This window comes from Bombina bombina, chromosome 7 (assembly GCF_027579735.1).
Source record: "Bombina bombina isolate aBomBom1 chromosome 7, aBomBom1.pri, whole genome shotgun sequence".
Taxonomy (NCBI): domain Eukaryota; kingdom Metazoa; phylum Chordata; class Amphibia; order Anura; family Bombinatoridae; genus Bombina; species Bombina bombina.
In genome coordinates, this window is record NC_069505.1 from 80522087 (window position 1) to 80537969 (window position 15883).

Consider the following 15883-nt stretch of genomic DNA (forward strand, 5'->3'; position numbering starts at 1 on the left):
GTGGGAGGACCAATCAGGCCCTGTATTCCCCAGATCATGAGGTTTTACAGGGACATGAACCCCATCTCATTATTTAGATTTAACATACAATTTTAACCAACTTTACAATTTACTTCTATTATCAAATTTGCTTCATTTTTTTGTATCCTTTGTTGAAGGAGCAGCAATGCACTGCTGAGCTAGCTTAAACAATGAGAAGAGGCTTATATGTACAGCCCACCTAGGTATGCTTTTCAACAAAAGATACCAAGAGAAAAAAAGCAAATTAGGCAACAGAAGTAAATTGGAATGTTGTTTAAAATTGAAATACTCTATCTGAATGAAAGTTTCATTTTGACTGTCCCTTTAAATCGATTGACCTATGCCAAGGAGATGCATCTTCTATACATCGAACCACAGAACTCAAATTATTACTCTCTTAATAAGTGGTAATTTGTGTTATCCAATATTATACTAACTTTCTCCAACATTGGTGTGTCCGGTCCACGGCGTCATCCTTACTTGTGGGAATATCTCTTCCCCAACAGGAAATGGCAAAGAGTCCCAGCAAAGCTGGCCATATAGTCCCTCCTAGGCTCCGCCCACCCCAGTCATTCTCTTTGCCGTTGCACAGGCAACATCTCCACGGAGATGGTTAAGAGTTTTTGGTGTTTAAATGTAGTTTTTTATTCTTCTATCAAGTGTTTGTTATTTTAAAATAGTGCTGGTATGTACTATTTACTCTGAAACAGAAAAAGATGAAGATTTCTGTTTGTGAGAGGAAGATGATTTTAGCAGACAGTAACTAAAATCGATTGCTGTTTCCACATAGGACTGTTGAGATGAAGTAACTTCAGTTGGGGGAAACAGCAGACTTTTCTGCTTAAGGTATGACTAGCCATATTTCTAACAAGACTGTGTAATGCTGGAAGGCTGTCATTTCTCTTGTTAAGTGTATCCAGTCCACGGATCATCCATTACTTGTGGGATATTCTCCTTCCCAACAGGAAGTTGCAAGAGGATCACCCACAGCAGAGCTGCTATATAGCTCCTACCCTAACTGCCATATCCAGTCATTCTCTTGCAACTCAACAAAGATGGACGTAGTAAGAGGAGAGTGGTGTATTATAGTTAGTTTCTTAACTTCAATCAAAAGTTTGTTATTTTTAAATGGTACCGGAGTGTACTGTTTTATCAAAGGCAGCATTAGAAGAAGAATCTGCCTGTGATTTCTATGATCTTAGCAGAAGTAACTAAGATCCATTGCCGTTCTCACATATTCTGAGGAGTGAGGTAACTTCAGAGGGGGAATGGCGTGCAGGTTTTCCTGCAATAAGGTATGTGCAGTTAACATATTTCTAGGGATGGAGTCTGCTAGAAAAATGCTGCTGATACCGGATTAATGTAAGTTAAGCCTAAATGCAGTGATTTAATAGCGACTGGTATCAGGCTTATTAACAGAGATACATACTCTTATAAAAGTGTAATATAAAACGTTTGCTGGCATGTTAATCGTTTTTATATATGCTTACTTATTGGGGCCTAGTTTTTTCCACATGGCTGGCTTTATTTTTGCCTAGAGGCTTTCCACTGTTATAGTATAAAAGTTACAGTTGGTGCTGTTAAAATTACAAACTGTGACATTCAGCTTCCCTCAGCAGTCCCCTGCATGCTATAGGACATCTCTGAAGGGCTCAAAAGGCTTCAAAAGTAGGAGCTGTGGCAGTTGTTATGACTGTTTAAAAAACATATTTTTCGTTTTGTTAATCTGTTTTTTGTATTAAGGGGTTAATCATCCATTTGCAAGTGGGTGCAATGCTCTGCTAACTTGTTACATACACTGTAAAAATTTTGTTAGTGTAACTGCCTTTGTTCACTGTTATTTCAAATTTTGCCAAAATTTGTTTCTCTTAAAGGCACAGTAACGTTTTTTATATTGCTTGTTAACTTTGTTTAAAGTGTTTTCCAAGCTTGCTAGTCTCATTGCTAGTCTGTACAAACATGTCTGACACAGAGGAAACTACTTGTTCATTATGTTTAAAAGCCATGGTGGAGCCCCATAGGAGAATGTGTACTAAATGTATTGATTTCACCTTAAACAGTAAAGATCAGTCTTTATCTATAAAAGAATTGTCCCCAGATTGGTCTGTCGAGGGGGAAGTTATGCCGACTAACTCTCCCCACGTGTCGGACCCTTCGCCTCCCGCTCGAGGGACGCATGCTAATATGGCGCCAAGTACATCAGGGATGCCCATAGCGATTACTTTGCAGGACATGGCTGCAATCATGAATAATACCCTGTCACAGGTATTAGCCAGATTGCCTGAATTGAGAGGCAAGCGCGATAGCTCTGGGGTTAGACGAGATACAGAGCGCGTAGATGCTGTAAGAGCCATGTCTGATACTGCGTCACAATATGCAGAACCTGAGGACGGAGAGCTTCAGTCTGTGGGTGACGTCTCTGAATCGGGGAGACCTGATTCAGAGATTTCTAATTTTAGCTTGAGAACCTCCGTGTGTTACTTGGGGAGGTATTAGCTGCTCTGAATGACTGTGACACAATTGCAGTGCCAGAGAAATTGTGTAGGCTGGATAAATACTATGCAGTGCCAGTGAGTACTGATGTTTTTCCAATACCTAAAAGGCTTACAGAAATTATTAGTAAGGAGTGGGATAGACCCGGTGTGCCCTTTTCCCCACCTCCTATATTTAGAAAAATGTTTCCAATAGATGCCACTACACGGGACTTATGGCAGACAGTCCCTAAGGTGGAGGGAGCAGTTTCTACTTTAGCAAAGCGTACCACTATCCCGGTTGAGGACAGTTGTGCTTTTTCAGATCCAATGGATAAAAAATTAGAGGGTTACCTTAAGAAAATGTTTATTCAACAAGGTTTTATTTTACAGCCCCTTGCATGCATTGCGCCTGTCACTGCTGCGGCGGCGTTCTGGTTTGAGGCCCTGGAAGAGGCCATCCATACAGCTCCATTGACTGAAATTATTGACAAGCTTAGAACACTTAAGCTAGCTAACTCATTTGTTTCTGATGCCATTGTTCATTTGACTAAACTAACGGCTAAGAATTCCGGATTCGCCATCCAGGCGCGTAGGGCGCTATGGCTTAAATCCTGGTCAGCTGATGTGACTTCAAAGTCTAAATTACTTAACATTCCTTTCAAGGGGCAGACCTTATTCGGGCCTGGTTTGAAAGAAATTATTGCTGACATTACTGGAGGTAAGGGTCATACCCTTCCTCAGGACAGGGCCAAATCAAGGGCCAAACAGTCTAATTTTCGTGCCTTTCGAAATTTCAAGGCAGGTGCAGGATCAGCTCCCTCTACTTCAAAACAAAAGGGAACTTTTCCTCAATCTAAGCAGGCCTGGAAACCTACCCAGTACTGGAACAAGGGCAAGCAGGCCAGAAAGCCTGCTGCTGCCTCCAAGACAGCATGAAGGAGCGGCCCCCTATCCGACAACGGATCTAGTAGGGGGCAGACTCTCTCTCTTCGCCCAGGCATGGGCAAGAGATGTTCAGGATCCCTGGGCGTTGGAGATCATATCTCAGGGATATCTTCTGGACTTCAAAGCTTCTCCCCCACAAGGGAGATTTCACCTTTCAAGATTATCTGCAAACCAGATAAAGAAAGAGGCATTCCTAAGCTGCGTGCAAGACCTCCTTGTAATGGGAGTGATCCATCCAGTTCCGCGGAACAAGGACAGGGGTTTTATTCAAATCTGTTTGTGGTTCCCAAAAAAGAGGGAACCTTCAGACCAATTTTGGATCTAAAGATCCTAAACAAATTCCTCAGAGTTCCATCATTCAAGATGGAAACTATTCGAACCATTTTACCCATGATCCAAGAGGGTCAGTACATGACCACAGTGGACTTAAAGGATGCCTACCTTCACATTCCGATCCACAAGAATCATCATCGGTTCCTGAGGTTTGCCTTTCTAGACAGGCATTACCAGTTTGTAGCTCTTCCATTCGGGTTGGCTACAGCCCCAAGAATTTTTACAAAGGTTCTGGGCTCACTTCTGGCGCGAGGCATAGCGGTGGCTCCTTACCTAGACGACATCCTGATACAGGCGTCAAGCTTTCAAATTGCCAAGTCTCATACAGAGATAGTTCTGGCATTTCTGAGGTCGCATGGGTGGAAAGTGAATGAAGAAAAGAGTTCTCTATCTCCTCTCACAAGGGTTTCCTTCCTAGGGACTCTGATAGATTCTATAGAAATGAAAATTTACCTGACGGAGTCCAGGTTATCAAAACTTCTAAATGCTTGCCGTGTTCTTCACTCCATTCCGCACCCCACGGTGGCTCAGTGCATGGAAGTAATCGGCTTAATGGTAGCGGCGATGGACATAGTGCCATTTGCGCGCCTGCATCTCAGACCGCTGCAATTATGCATGCTCAGTCAGTGGAATGGGGATTACACAGATTTGTCCCCTCTACTAAATCTGGATCAGGAAACCAGAGATTCTCTTCTCTGGTGGTTATCTCGGGTCCATCTGTCCAAAGGTATGACCTTTCGCAGGCCAGATTGGACCATTGTAACAACAGACGCCAGCCTTCTAGGTTGGGGTGCAGTCTGGAACTCCCTGAAGGCTCAGGGTTCATGGACTCAGGAGGAGAAACTCCTCCCAATATATTCTGGAGTTAAGAGCAATATTCAATGCTCTTCTAGCTTGGCCTCAGTTAGCAACACTGAGGTTCATCAAATTTCAGTCGGACAACATCACAACTGTGGCTTACATCATCCATCAAGGGGGGACCAGGAGTTCCCTAGCGATGTCAGAAGTCTCCAAGATAATTCGCTGGGCAGAGACTCACTCTTGCCACCTATCAGCGATCCATATCCCAGGGGTAGAGAACTGGGAGGCGGATTTTCTAAGTCGTCAGACTTTTCATCCGGGGGAGTGGGAACTCCATCCGGAGGTGTTTGCTCAATTGGTTCTCCGTTGGGGCAAACCAGAACTGGATCTCATGGCGTCTCGCCACAATGCCAAGCTTCCTTGTTACGGATCCAGGTCCAGGGACCCAGAAGCGGCACTGATAGATGCTCTAGCAGCACCTTGGTTCTTCAACCTGGCCTATGTGTTTCCACCGTTTCCTCTGCTCCCTCGTCTGATTGCCAAAATCAAACAGGAGAAAGCATCGGTGATATTGATAGCGCCTGCGTGGCCACGCAGGACCTGGTATGCAGACCTAGTGGACATGTCATCCTTTCCACCATGGACTCTGCCTCTGAGACAAGACCTTCTAATACAAGGTTCTTTCAATCATCCGAATCTACTTTCTCTGAAACTGCATGGAGATGGAACGCTTGATCCTATCAAAGCGTGGCTTCTCCGAGTCAGTAATTGATACCTTAATACAGGCACGAAAGCCTGTCACCAGGAAAATTTACCACAAAATTTGGCGTAAATATCTTCATTGGAGTGAATCCAAGAATTACTCATGGAGTAGGGTTAGGATTCCTAGGATATTGTCCTTCCTCCAAGAGGGTTTGGACAAAGGACTATCAGCTAGTTCTTTAAAGGGACAGATTTCTGCTCTGTCTATTATTTTACACAAGCGTCTGGCAGAAGTTCCAGACGTTCAGGCATTTTGTCAGGCTTTAGTTAGAATTAAGCCTGTGTTTAAACCTGTTGCTCCCCCATGGAGCTTAAACTTGGTTCTTAAATTTCTTCAAGGGGTTCCGTTTGAACCCCTTCATTCTATTGATATCAAACTTCTATCATGGAAAGTTCTTTTTCTGATGGCTATTTCCTCGGCTCGAAGAGTCTCGGAGTTATCTGCCTTACATTGTGATTCTCCTTATCTGATCTTTCATTCAGATAAAGTAGTTCTGCGTACAAAACCTGGGTTTTTACCTAAGGTGGTTTCTAACAAGAATATCAATCCAGAGATTGTTGTTCCATCATTATGCCCTAATCCTTCTTCAAAGAAGGAACGTCTTTTGCATAATCTAGACGTAGTCCGTGCATTGAAGTTTTACTTGCAGGCTACTAAAGATTTTCGCCAAACATCTCACCTGTTTGTTATTTACTCTGGACAGAGGAGAGGTCAAAAGGCCTCGGCAACCTCTCTTTCTTTTTGGCTTCGGAGTATAATCCGTTTAGCATATGAGACTGCTGGACAGCAGCCCCCTGAAAGAATTACAGCTCATTCTACTAGAGCTGTGGCTTCCACCTGGGCCTTTAGGGATGGGGCCTCTGTTGAGCAGATTTGCGGGGCTGCGGCTTGGTCTTCGCTTTGTACCTTTTCAAAATTTTACAAATTTGATACTTTTGCTTCTTCGGAGGCTGTTTTTGGGAGAAAGGTTCTACAGGCAGTGGTTCCTTCCGTTTAAGTTCCTGCCTTGTCCCTCCCATCATCCGTGTACTTAAGCTTTGGTATTGGTATCCCACAAGTAATGGATGATCCGTGGACTGGATACACTTAACAAGAGAAAACATAATTTATGCTTACCTGATAAATTTATTTCTCTTGTAGTGTATCCAGTCCACGGCCCGCCCTGTCCTTTTAAGGCAGGTCTAAATTTTAATTAAACTTCAGTCACCACTGCACCCTATGGTTTCTCCTTTCTCGGCTTGTTTCGGTCGAATGACTGGATATGGCAGTTAGGGGAGGAGCTATATAGCAGCTCTGCTGTGGGTGATCCTCTTGCAACTTCCTGTTGGGAAGGAGAATATCCCACAAGTAATGGATGATCCGTGGACTGGATACACTACAAGAGAAATAAATTTATCAGGTAAGCATAAATTATGTTTTTTCCCCTCATGGGGATAGGTAAGCCATTTTCTTAGTCTCAAACAGAATAAAGGGCTTAATATGGGCTATAAAACTGGTAGACACTTTTATGGGCTAAATCGATTGCTTTATTTGGGCATTTTATACATGTTTATGCTGATATTTCACATTTATAAGCTTGGGGAACGTTTTTTAACGGCAGGCACTATGTTAGACACCTTTTCCAGTCAGGGAGGGCCTTCCCAGTTGTAGGCTGAGCCTCATTTTCGCGCCATTACTGCTCAGTTGTTTTTGAGAGCAAGACATGCAGATGCATGTGTGAGGACCTGAAAATAGCTGGAAAAGTTTCTAGAAGGCGTCATTTGGTATCGTATTCCCCTCTGGGCTTGGTTAGATCTCAGCAAAAGCTGTAGCTGGGACTGTATAGGGGTTAAATTTGTAAACGGCTCCGGTTCCGTTATTTTAAGGGTTAAAGCTCTGAAATTTTGGTGTGCAATACTCTTAACGACTCTTTAAGACACTGGTGAAATTTTGGTAATTTTTGAACAATTCCTTCATAGTTTTTCACATATTCAGTAATAAAGTGTTTCTGTTTAAAATTTAAAGAGACAGTAACGGTTTTGTTTTAAAACGGTTTTTGTGATTTATTAACAAGTTTAAGCCTGTTTAGCATGTCTGTGCCTTCGGATAAGCTATGTTCTATATGTATGAAGGCCAATGTGTCTCCCCATTTAAATTTGTGTGATAATTGTGCCACAGCGTCCAAACAAAGTAAGGACAGTACTGCCACAGATAATGAAATTGCCCAAGATGATTCCTCAGATGAGGGGAGTAGACATGATACTACATCATCTCCTACTGTGTCTACACCAGTTTTGCCCACGCAGGAGGCCCCTAGTACATCTAGCGCGCCAATGCTTATTACCATGCAACAATTGACGGCTGTAATGGATAACTCCATAGCAAATATTTTATCCAAAATGCCTGCATATCAGAGAAAGCGTGATTGCTCTGTCTTAAACACTGAAGAGCAGGAGGGCGCTGATGATAATTGTTCTGTCATACCCTCACACCAATCTGAAGTGGCCATGAGGGAGGTTTTGTCAGATGGGGAAATTTCAGATTCAGGAAAAATTTCTCAACAAGCTGAACCTGATGTTGTGACATTTAAATTTAAATTAGAACATCTCCACGCACTGCTTAAGGAGGTGTTATCTACTCTGGATGATTGTGACAACTTGGTCATTCCAGAGAAATTATGCAAAATGGACAAGTTTCTAGAGGTTCCGGTGCACCCCGACGCTTTTCCTATACCCAAGCGGGTGGCGGACATAGTGAATAAGGAGTGGGAGAAGCCCGGCATACCTTTTGTTCCCCCTCCTATATTTAAGAAATTATTTCCTATGGTCGACCCCAGAAAGGACTTATGGCAGACAGTCCCTAAGGTCGAGGGGGCAGTTTCTACTTTAAACAAGCGCACTACTATTCCTATCGAGGATAGTTGTGCTTTCAAAGATCCTATGGATAAAAAATTGGAAGGTTTGCTTAAAAAGATTTTTGTACAGCAAGGTTACCTTCTACAACCCATTTCGTGCATTGTTCCTGTCACTACTGCAGCGTGGTTCTGGTTCGAGGAACTAGAAAAGTCGCTCGGTAGAGAGACTCCATATGAGGAGGTTATGGACAGAGTTCACGCACTTAAGTTGGCTAACTCTTTTATTTTAGATGCCGCCTTGCAATTAGCTCAGTTAGCGGCGAAAAATTCAGGGTTTGCAATTGTGGCGCGTAGAGCGCTTTGGCTAAAGTCTTGGTCAGCGGATGTATCATCCAAGACAAAATTGCTTAACATCCCTTTCAAAGTTAAAACTCTTCGGACCAGAATTGAAAGAGATTATCTCAGACATCACTGGGGGAAAGGGCCACGCCCTTCCACAAGATAGGCCGTTCAAGGCCAAGAATAAGTCTAATTTTCGTTCCTTTCGCAATTTCAGGAACGGACCGGCCTCTAATTCTGCATCCTCTAAGCAAGAGGGTAATGCCTCACAGCCCAAACCAGCCTGGAAACCTATGCAAGGCTGGAACAAGGGTAAGCAGGTCAAGAAGCCTGCTGCTGCTAACAAGACAGCATGAAGGAGTAGCCCCCGATCCGGGACCGGATCTAGTAGGGGGCAGACTCTCTCTCTTTGCTCAGGCTTGGGCAAGAGATGTTCAGGATCCCTGGGCACTAGAAATAGTTTCTCAGGGTTATCTTCTGGAATTCAGGGAACTACCCCCAAGGGGAAGGTTCCACATGTTTCACTTATCCTTAAACCAAATAAAGAGACAGGCGTTCTTACATTGTGTAGAAGACCTGTTAAACATGGGAGTGATACACCCTGTCCCAATAAAAGAACAGGGAATGGGATTTTATTCAAATCTGTTCGTAGTTCCCAAAAAAGAGGGAACATTCAGACCAATTTTGGATCTGAAGATCCTAAACAAATTTCTCAGGGTACCATCGTTCAAAATGGAAACCATTCGAACGATTCTACCCACTATCCAGGAAGGTCAATTTATGACTACCGTGGATCTAAAGGATGCGTACCTACATATTCCTATCCACATCATCAGTTCCTAAGGTTCGCCTTTCTGGACAAACATTACCAGTTTGTGGCCCTCCCATTCGGGTTAGCCACTGCTCCAAGGATTTTCACAAAGGTACTCGGGTCCCTTCTAGCGGTTCTAAGGCCGAGGGGCATTGCAGTAGTACCATACCTGGACGACATTCTAATACAAGCGTCGTCCCTGTCAAAAGCAAAGGCTCATACAGACATTGTTCTGGCCTTTCTCAGATCGCACGAATGGAAGGTGAACGTAGAAAAAAGTTCTCTGTCTCCGTCAACAAGAGTTCCCTTCTTGGGAACAATAATAGATTCCTTAGAAATGAGGATTTTTCTGACAGAGGTCAGAAAATCAAAGCTTCTAAGCGCTTGTCAAGTTCTTCATTCTGTTCCACGTCCTTCCATAGCTCAGTGCATGGAAGTAGTAGGGTTGATGGTTGCAGCAATGGACATAGTTCCCTTTGCACGAATTCATCTAAGACCATTACAACTGTGCATGCTCAAACAGTGGAATGGGGACTATACAGACTTGTCTCCAATGATTCAAGTAGATCAGAAGACCAGAGATTCACTCCGTTGGTGGCTGACCCTGGACCATCTATCCAAGGGAATGAGCTTCCGCAGACCAGAGTGGGTCATTGTCACGACCGACGCCAGTCTAGTGGGCTGGGGCGCGGTCTGGGAATCCCTGAAGACTCAGGGACTATGGTCTCGGGAAGAGTCTCTTCTCCCGATAAACATTCTGGAACTAAGAGCGATTTTCAATGCTCTCAGGGCTTGGCCTCAACTAGCAAAGGCCAGATTCATAAGATTCCAATCAGACAACATGACGACTGTTGCGTATATCAATCATCAGGGGGGAACAAGGAGTTCCCTGGCGATGAAAGAAGTGACCAAAATAATACAATGGGCGGAGGAACACTCCTGCCATCTATCTGCGATCCACATCCCAGGTGTGGAAAACTGGGAAGCGGATTATCTGAGTCGTCGGACTTTCCATCCGGGGGAGTGGGAACTCCATCTGGAGATCTTTGCCCAACTGACTCAATTATGGGGCATTCCAGACATGGATCTGATGGCGTCTCGTCAGAACTTCAAGGTTCCGTGTTACGGGTCCAGATCCAGGGATCCCAAGGCGACTCTAGTAGATGCACTAGTAGCACCTTGGACATTCAACCTAGCTTATGTGTTTCCACCGTTTCCTCTCATTCCCAGGCTGGTAGCCAGGATCAAACAGGAGAGGGCCTCAGTGATCTTGATAGCTCCTGCGTGGCCACGCAGGACTTGGTATGCAGACCTGGTGAATATGTCATCGGTTCCACCATGGAAGCTACCTTTGAGACAGGACCTTCTTGTTCAGGGTCCATTCGAACATCCAAATCTGGTCTCCCTCCAGCTGACGGCTTGGAGATTGAACGCTTGATTCTTTCAAAGCGTGGGTTTTCAGATTCTGTGATAGATACTCTGGTTCAGGCCAGAAAACCAGTAACTAGAAAGATTTACCATAAGATATGGAAAAAATATATCTGTTGGTGTGAATCCAAAGGATTCCCATGGAATAAGATAAAAATCCCTAAGATTCTCTCCTTTCTACAAGAAGGTTTGGAGAAAGGATTATCTGCAAGTTCTCTAAAGGGACAGATCTCTGCTTTATCTGTCTTACTACACAAAAGACTGGCAGCTGTGCCAGATGTTCAAGCATTTGTTCAGGCTCTGGTTAGGATCAAGCCTGTTTACAGACCTTTGACTCCTCACTGGAGTCTAAATCTAGTTCTTTCAGTTCTTCAAGGGGTTCCGTTTGAACCTTTACATTCCATAGATATTAAGTTACTATCTTGGAAAGTTTTGTTTTTAGTTGCTATTTCTTCTGCTAGAAGAGTTTCTGAGTTATCTGCTTTGCAGTGTTCTCCGCCTTATCTGGTGTTCCATGCAGATAAGGTGGTTTTGCGTACTAAGCCTGGTTTTCTTCCAAAGGTTGTTTCTAACTAGAATATTAACCAGGAGATAGTTGTTCCTTCTTTATGTCCGAATCCAGTTTCAAAGAAGGAACGTTTGTTACACAATTTGGACGTAGTCCGTGCTCTAAAATTCTATTTAGAGGCTACAAAAGATTTCAGACAAACATCTTCTTTGTTTGTTGTCTATTCTGGTAAAAGGAGAGGTCAAAAAGCGACTTCTACCTCTCTTTCCTTTTGGCTTAAAAGCATCATCCGATTGGCTTACGAGACTGCCGGACGGCAGCCTCCTGAAAGAATTACAGCTCACTCCACTAGGGCTGTAGCTTCCACATGGGCCTTCAAGAACGAGGCTTCTGTTGACCAGATATGTAAGGCAGCGACTTGGTCTTCACTGCACACTTTTGCCAAATTTTACAAATTTGATACTTTTGCTTCTTCGGAGGCTATTTTTGGGAGAAAGGTTTTGCAAGCCGTGGTGCCTTCCATTTAGGTAACCTGATTTGCTCCCTCCCTTCATCCGTGTCCTAAAGCTTTGGTATTGGTTCCCACAAGTAAGGATGACGCCGTGGACCGGACACACCAATGTTGGAGAAAACAGAATTTATGCTTACCTGATAAATTACTTTCTCCAACGGTGTGTCCGGTCCACGGCCCGCCCTGGTTTTTTAATCAGGTCTGATGAATTATTTTCTCTAACTACAGTCACCACGGTACCATATGGTTTCTCCTATATATTTTCCTACTGTCCGTCGGTCGAATGACTGGGGTGGGCGGAGCCTAGGAGGGACTATATGGCCAGCTTTGCTGGGACTCTTTGCCATTTCCTGTTGGGGAAGAGATATTCCCACAAGTAAGGATGACGCCGTGGACCGGACACACCGTTGGAGAAAGTAATTTGTCAGGTAAGCATAAATTCTGTTTTTTATAATATAAATACTTGCAATGGATCCTAAAGCTGTTTTAAAAAGAGCTGAATAATAATTTTTAATTTTATTTGTACTGTTATTTAAAGAGACACTGAAGTCTAAATTAAACTTTCATCATTCAGAGTTCATTCAAAACTACCTTTTTGCGCAACTCTTACGCTAATTGCGCAAGTGAAAAACATAATTTATGTAAGAACTTACCTGATAAATTCATTTCTTTCATATTGGCAAGCGTCCAGTTTAACGAATAGCCAAGTAGTGGGGTGATAGAAAAAGAAGTAAAAAGCATCAAAAAAAGGAACTTGAAATATAATTGTGCTTTATACAAAAAACATAACCACCATAAAAAGGGTGGGTCTCATGAACTTTGTTTTCTTTCATGTAATTGGCAAGAGACAGCCATTTTCCGCTGAAAAAATTAAATCCACATCCAAAAAAACTTAAAACATAAGCAGAGGGGGGCGGCGCTAGCCACTACAGGGATGAGACGTGTTTTTTATCTCGCCCCTGCTCACAAACATGATATCTCTTATAATTTGAAAAATCTAGCCAAATAAGCTTTCATTACGCCTTTATGAACATAGGCACAGAGGTTTAAGCTCACAAAACTTCTCATTTTCGAGATATTAATAGAGAAGGAGACATGACGCCAGACTCCTACATGAAGAGGCCCTGCTGATATGGGATAACGGCTCTCTATTTGCATCAACCCAGCGTGGCTTCCTGGACAATGACTGATTAATTCATAGCCACAGAATAGAGTGCTCCGGAACAGCTATTTCCTACAGATATATTCCCAGATCAAGGCCACGGAACCCCCACTCTCTATCCGGATACACAAGAAATTATTTGGACCACCCGTCTTTTTCTCTCTCTGCAAGGCACTAAGGGAACAGTCTATTAGGGCGTATGCAATTTGCGGCAGTATGGGGTCGCCAGATAGTGGATTGTCTCCCCCGGTCACGTATGGATGAATCCTGTGCGGATCTAAAGCAGAGTCTATTGGGTCTCCTAACACTCGCGCAGCAGTTACCACATATCTCCTCTCCTACCTATAACTATGAGACGCAGCAAGTGGCGACCCCTCCTACGCTGCAACAGACCAGAAGAGGTCGAGATACGACTGATTACCGGGAATCCTCAGCGGGAACTGACCTTATATACGTAAGTCCAAATGCAGACACCTTCTTTTGTGTTGGCCGCTGGAGCACTTTGAGAGAGAGACCGCGGCTGTTCTTTTCACCAGATCCCCAACATAGCCAGGTAGCTCCTGCTCTGACTGCCCGCTACCAACGGCGGGTGAAGGCGTCGACATGTGTTTATGCAGAGATGGAAGAGATGCTTGATTTAGCTGCATACTACCCTAGAGCTGTAACCCACCTCTCCACATCTAAACTTTTTGATACACGGGCATGCATGAGATCGCTGGGAAATGCTCACTTTGATCTATTGACTCTTTACAGTACAATAGAGATGGCTGACACCTATCCTGGCTCTGCAGACATCTGTTCCTATTTGACATCCGCTCAGGAAATAGTGGATCCTGGGGAGACAATGGTTAAGGGTGTGGAGACCATCTTACAATTATTACCTTGTGCTGACACCCTTATAACCTGGTGGTTGATAGCTGAGGGGGCTCTACTTTTTTTCTTACTATCGCATAGATTAGGTATAGGCTAATCATCTGACCCACCAGGGGGTCAAGCTGAATGCATACTGTGTGACCCTCTTCAGAGACCGCACCTTCGGTCCCCAGAGATTTAAGCCTAGATTCATCACTGAGGCCGTCCCAAAAATACATGACACTTGGATATTACTCTTAGCTCTCGTACAATGCTCAATTTATATATTTGGGAAACTAGCGTTATCTTCACTCTCACAACCTGATCTACATGATGATACAGTAAATAGGGTATGGACACTTTTCGTTTACAAGACTGCAAATTATAGATACTCTGCACAGAGGGTGATAAATAATATGGGAATGTGATACCAAACAGAGAACTCTGACCACACGAGCATGCGTAACTATGCTTCTTGAAACTACCACTGAGATGGCTGGTCAGACAGGCACCGGTACAGTCGATAGTTAGGCAGACTGTAGAGCTATCATATATTAGTGTCTTTCACATTCTATGCTCTATCTTATGTCTACTTCATTAAGGCATCTATAGCGACACCAAATAGTACTTAAAGGGCCACTAAACCCAAAATCTTTCTTTCATGATTCAGATAGAGAATACAAATTTAAACAACATTACAATTTACTTATATTATTTATTTTGCTTCATTTTTTAGATATCCTTAGTTGAAGAAAAAGCATTGCACATGGTGAGCCAATCACCAGCAACCTATCAGCAGCTACTGAGCATATCTAGATATGCTTTTCAGCAAAGAATATCAAGAGAATAAAACAAATTAGATAATATAAGTAAATTAGAAAGATGTTTAAAATTGCATTATCTTTCTAAATCATGAAAGAAAAAATGTGGGTTTCATGGCCCTTTAAGCCCCCTTACTTAATGATGCTCTGTTTATATTATGTATGGGCTGTTGCAGTCGCCTATCAATACCTTAGTGGTAGGGTTTATGAAGATGTTACTATTGTTTGCTTAAGTTTGTAGCTGTCTTCTCCGTATGTTGACTGTTAACTAAGTTCTGTGTTCACCTAATCCCTATGCACATTTAATTGATTTCTCATATGACCTTATCAGGAGTTATCCCTACTTGCTCTATACCCCATAAGACCTGGAGGTTTAAAAGTTCCACTGGTTAAGCACCCTAGCTGACTCCGCCCTATCCCCCCCTCTCTTACTTTCTTAATTAGAGCGGCTCTTGCCCGCTGTATTCCTTCTCTTTTCCACAACAAATCAATGCAGCTAATCCCCCGTTTTGCCCCTTTTTTTTTTTTTTTTTTTTTTATTTTTTATTTAAAGAATACTTTTTATTGAGGTAAAATAACATACAAGAAAGTACATTTACATTAGAATATCATGGCAACATGCCCGTATGGCATACATCAAAGCAAGATTAAGGAACCAGTATAACAGACATGTCCTTAGAATTATGTAGTCTCTGGGGTCCATCCAGGGAGGATGTTACAAAGCCATGCATAATACCTCTTTTTTTGCATAATTTAATTTTCAACAGACAGGGACAATAACTACATCAGAACTTTCTACTGTAAGCCTATAATCTAACAGTGGTGCTTAATACCTTAGGGCTTATCCCTGTCAATGGTCAGTTCAAGAACCATATCTTTAGATAAAGTAACAGCCCCATCTTCTTTTAAAATTGATAAACTATACTATGGTTCTTGTTGCAACTGGGGGGCCACTTTCACTGTCACTTCTAATGAAAAAGCGAGGCCCCATGACGATATGTTTCAGACACTCCTTTTTAACACACATTAGTTTCATATGCCACTAACCTGGTATATCACACGGGATATAACAAAATTGTAAGTATAGTATTAGAATCTCTATCAGATACTACTCTTTTATGGCTGATATTGCTAATCGGTATAATTAGAGCTCTCTCTAGTATGTGTTTTGTATGGCATATCAGTGTGTTAGGCTCTACAACTGTAATTGTAATACTTATGCCTCAATGTTATGTATGAGAACTGTACAATTGCTCTTACTAATTCTAATTTGTGTCTGGA

The 15883-nt window shown here is 42.9% G+C and overlaps 1 protein-coding gene across 2 annotated transcripts in view; it reads left to right on the plus strand.

Moving 5' to 3' along the window:
* Positions 1 to 15883, plus strand: part of LOC128665902 (AP-2 complex subunit alpha-2) — a 442402-nt gene that overhangs the window by 353508 nt on the left and 73011 nt on the right. The window lies entirely within an intron of this gene.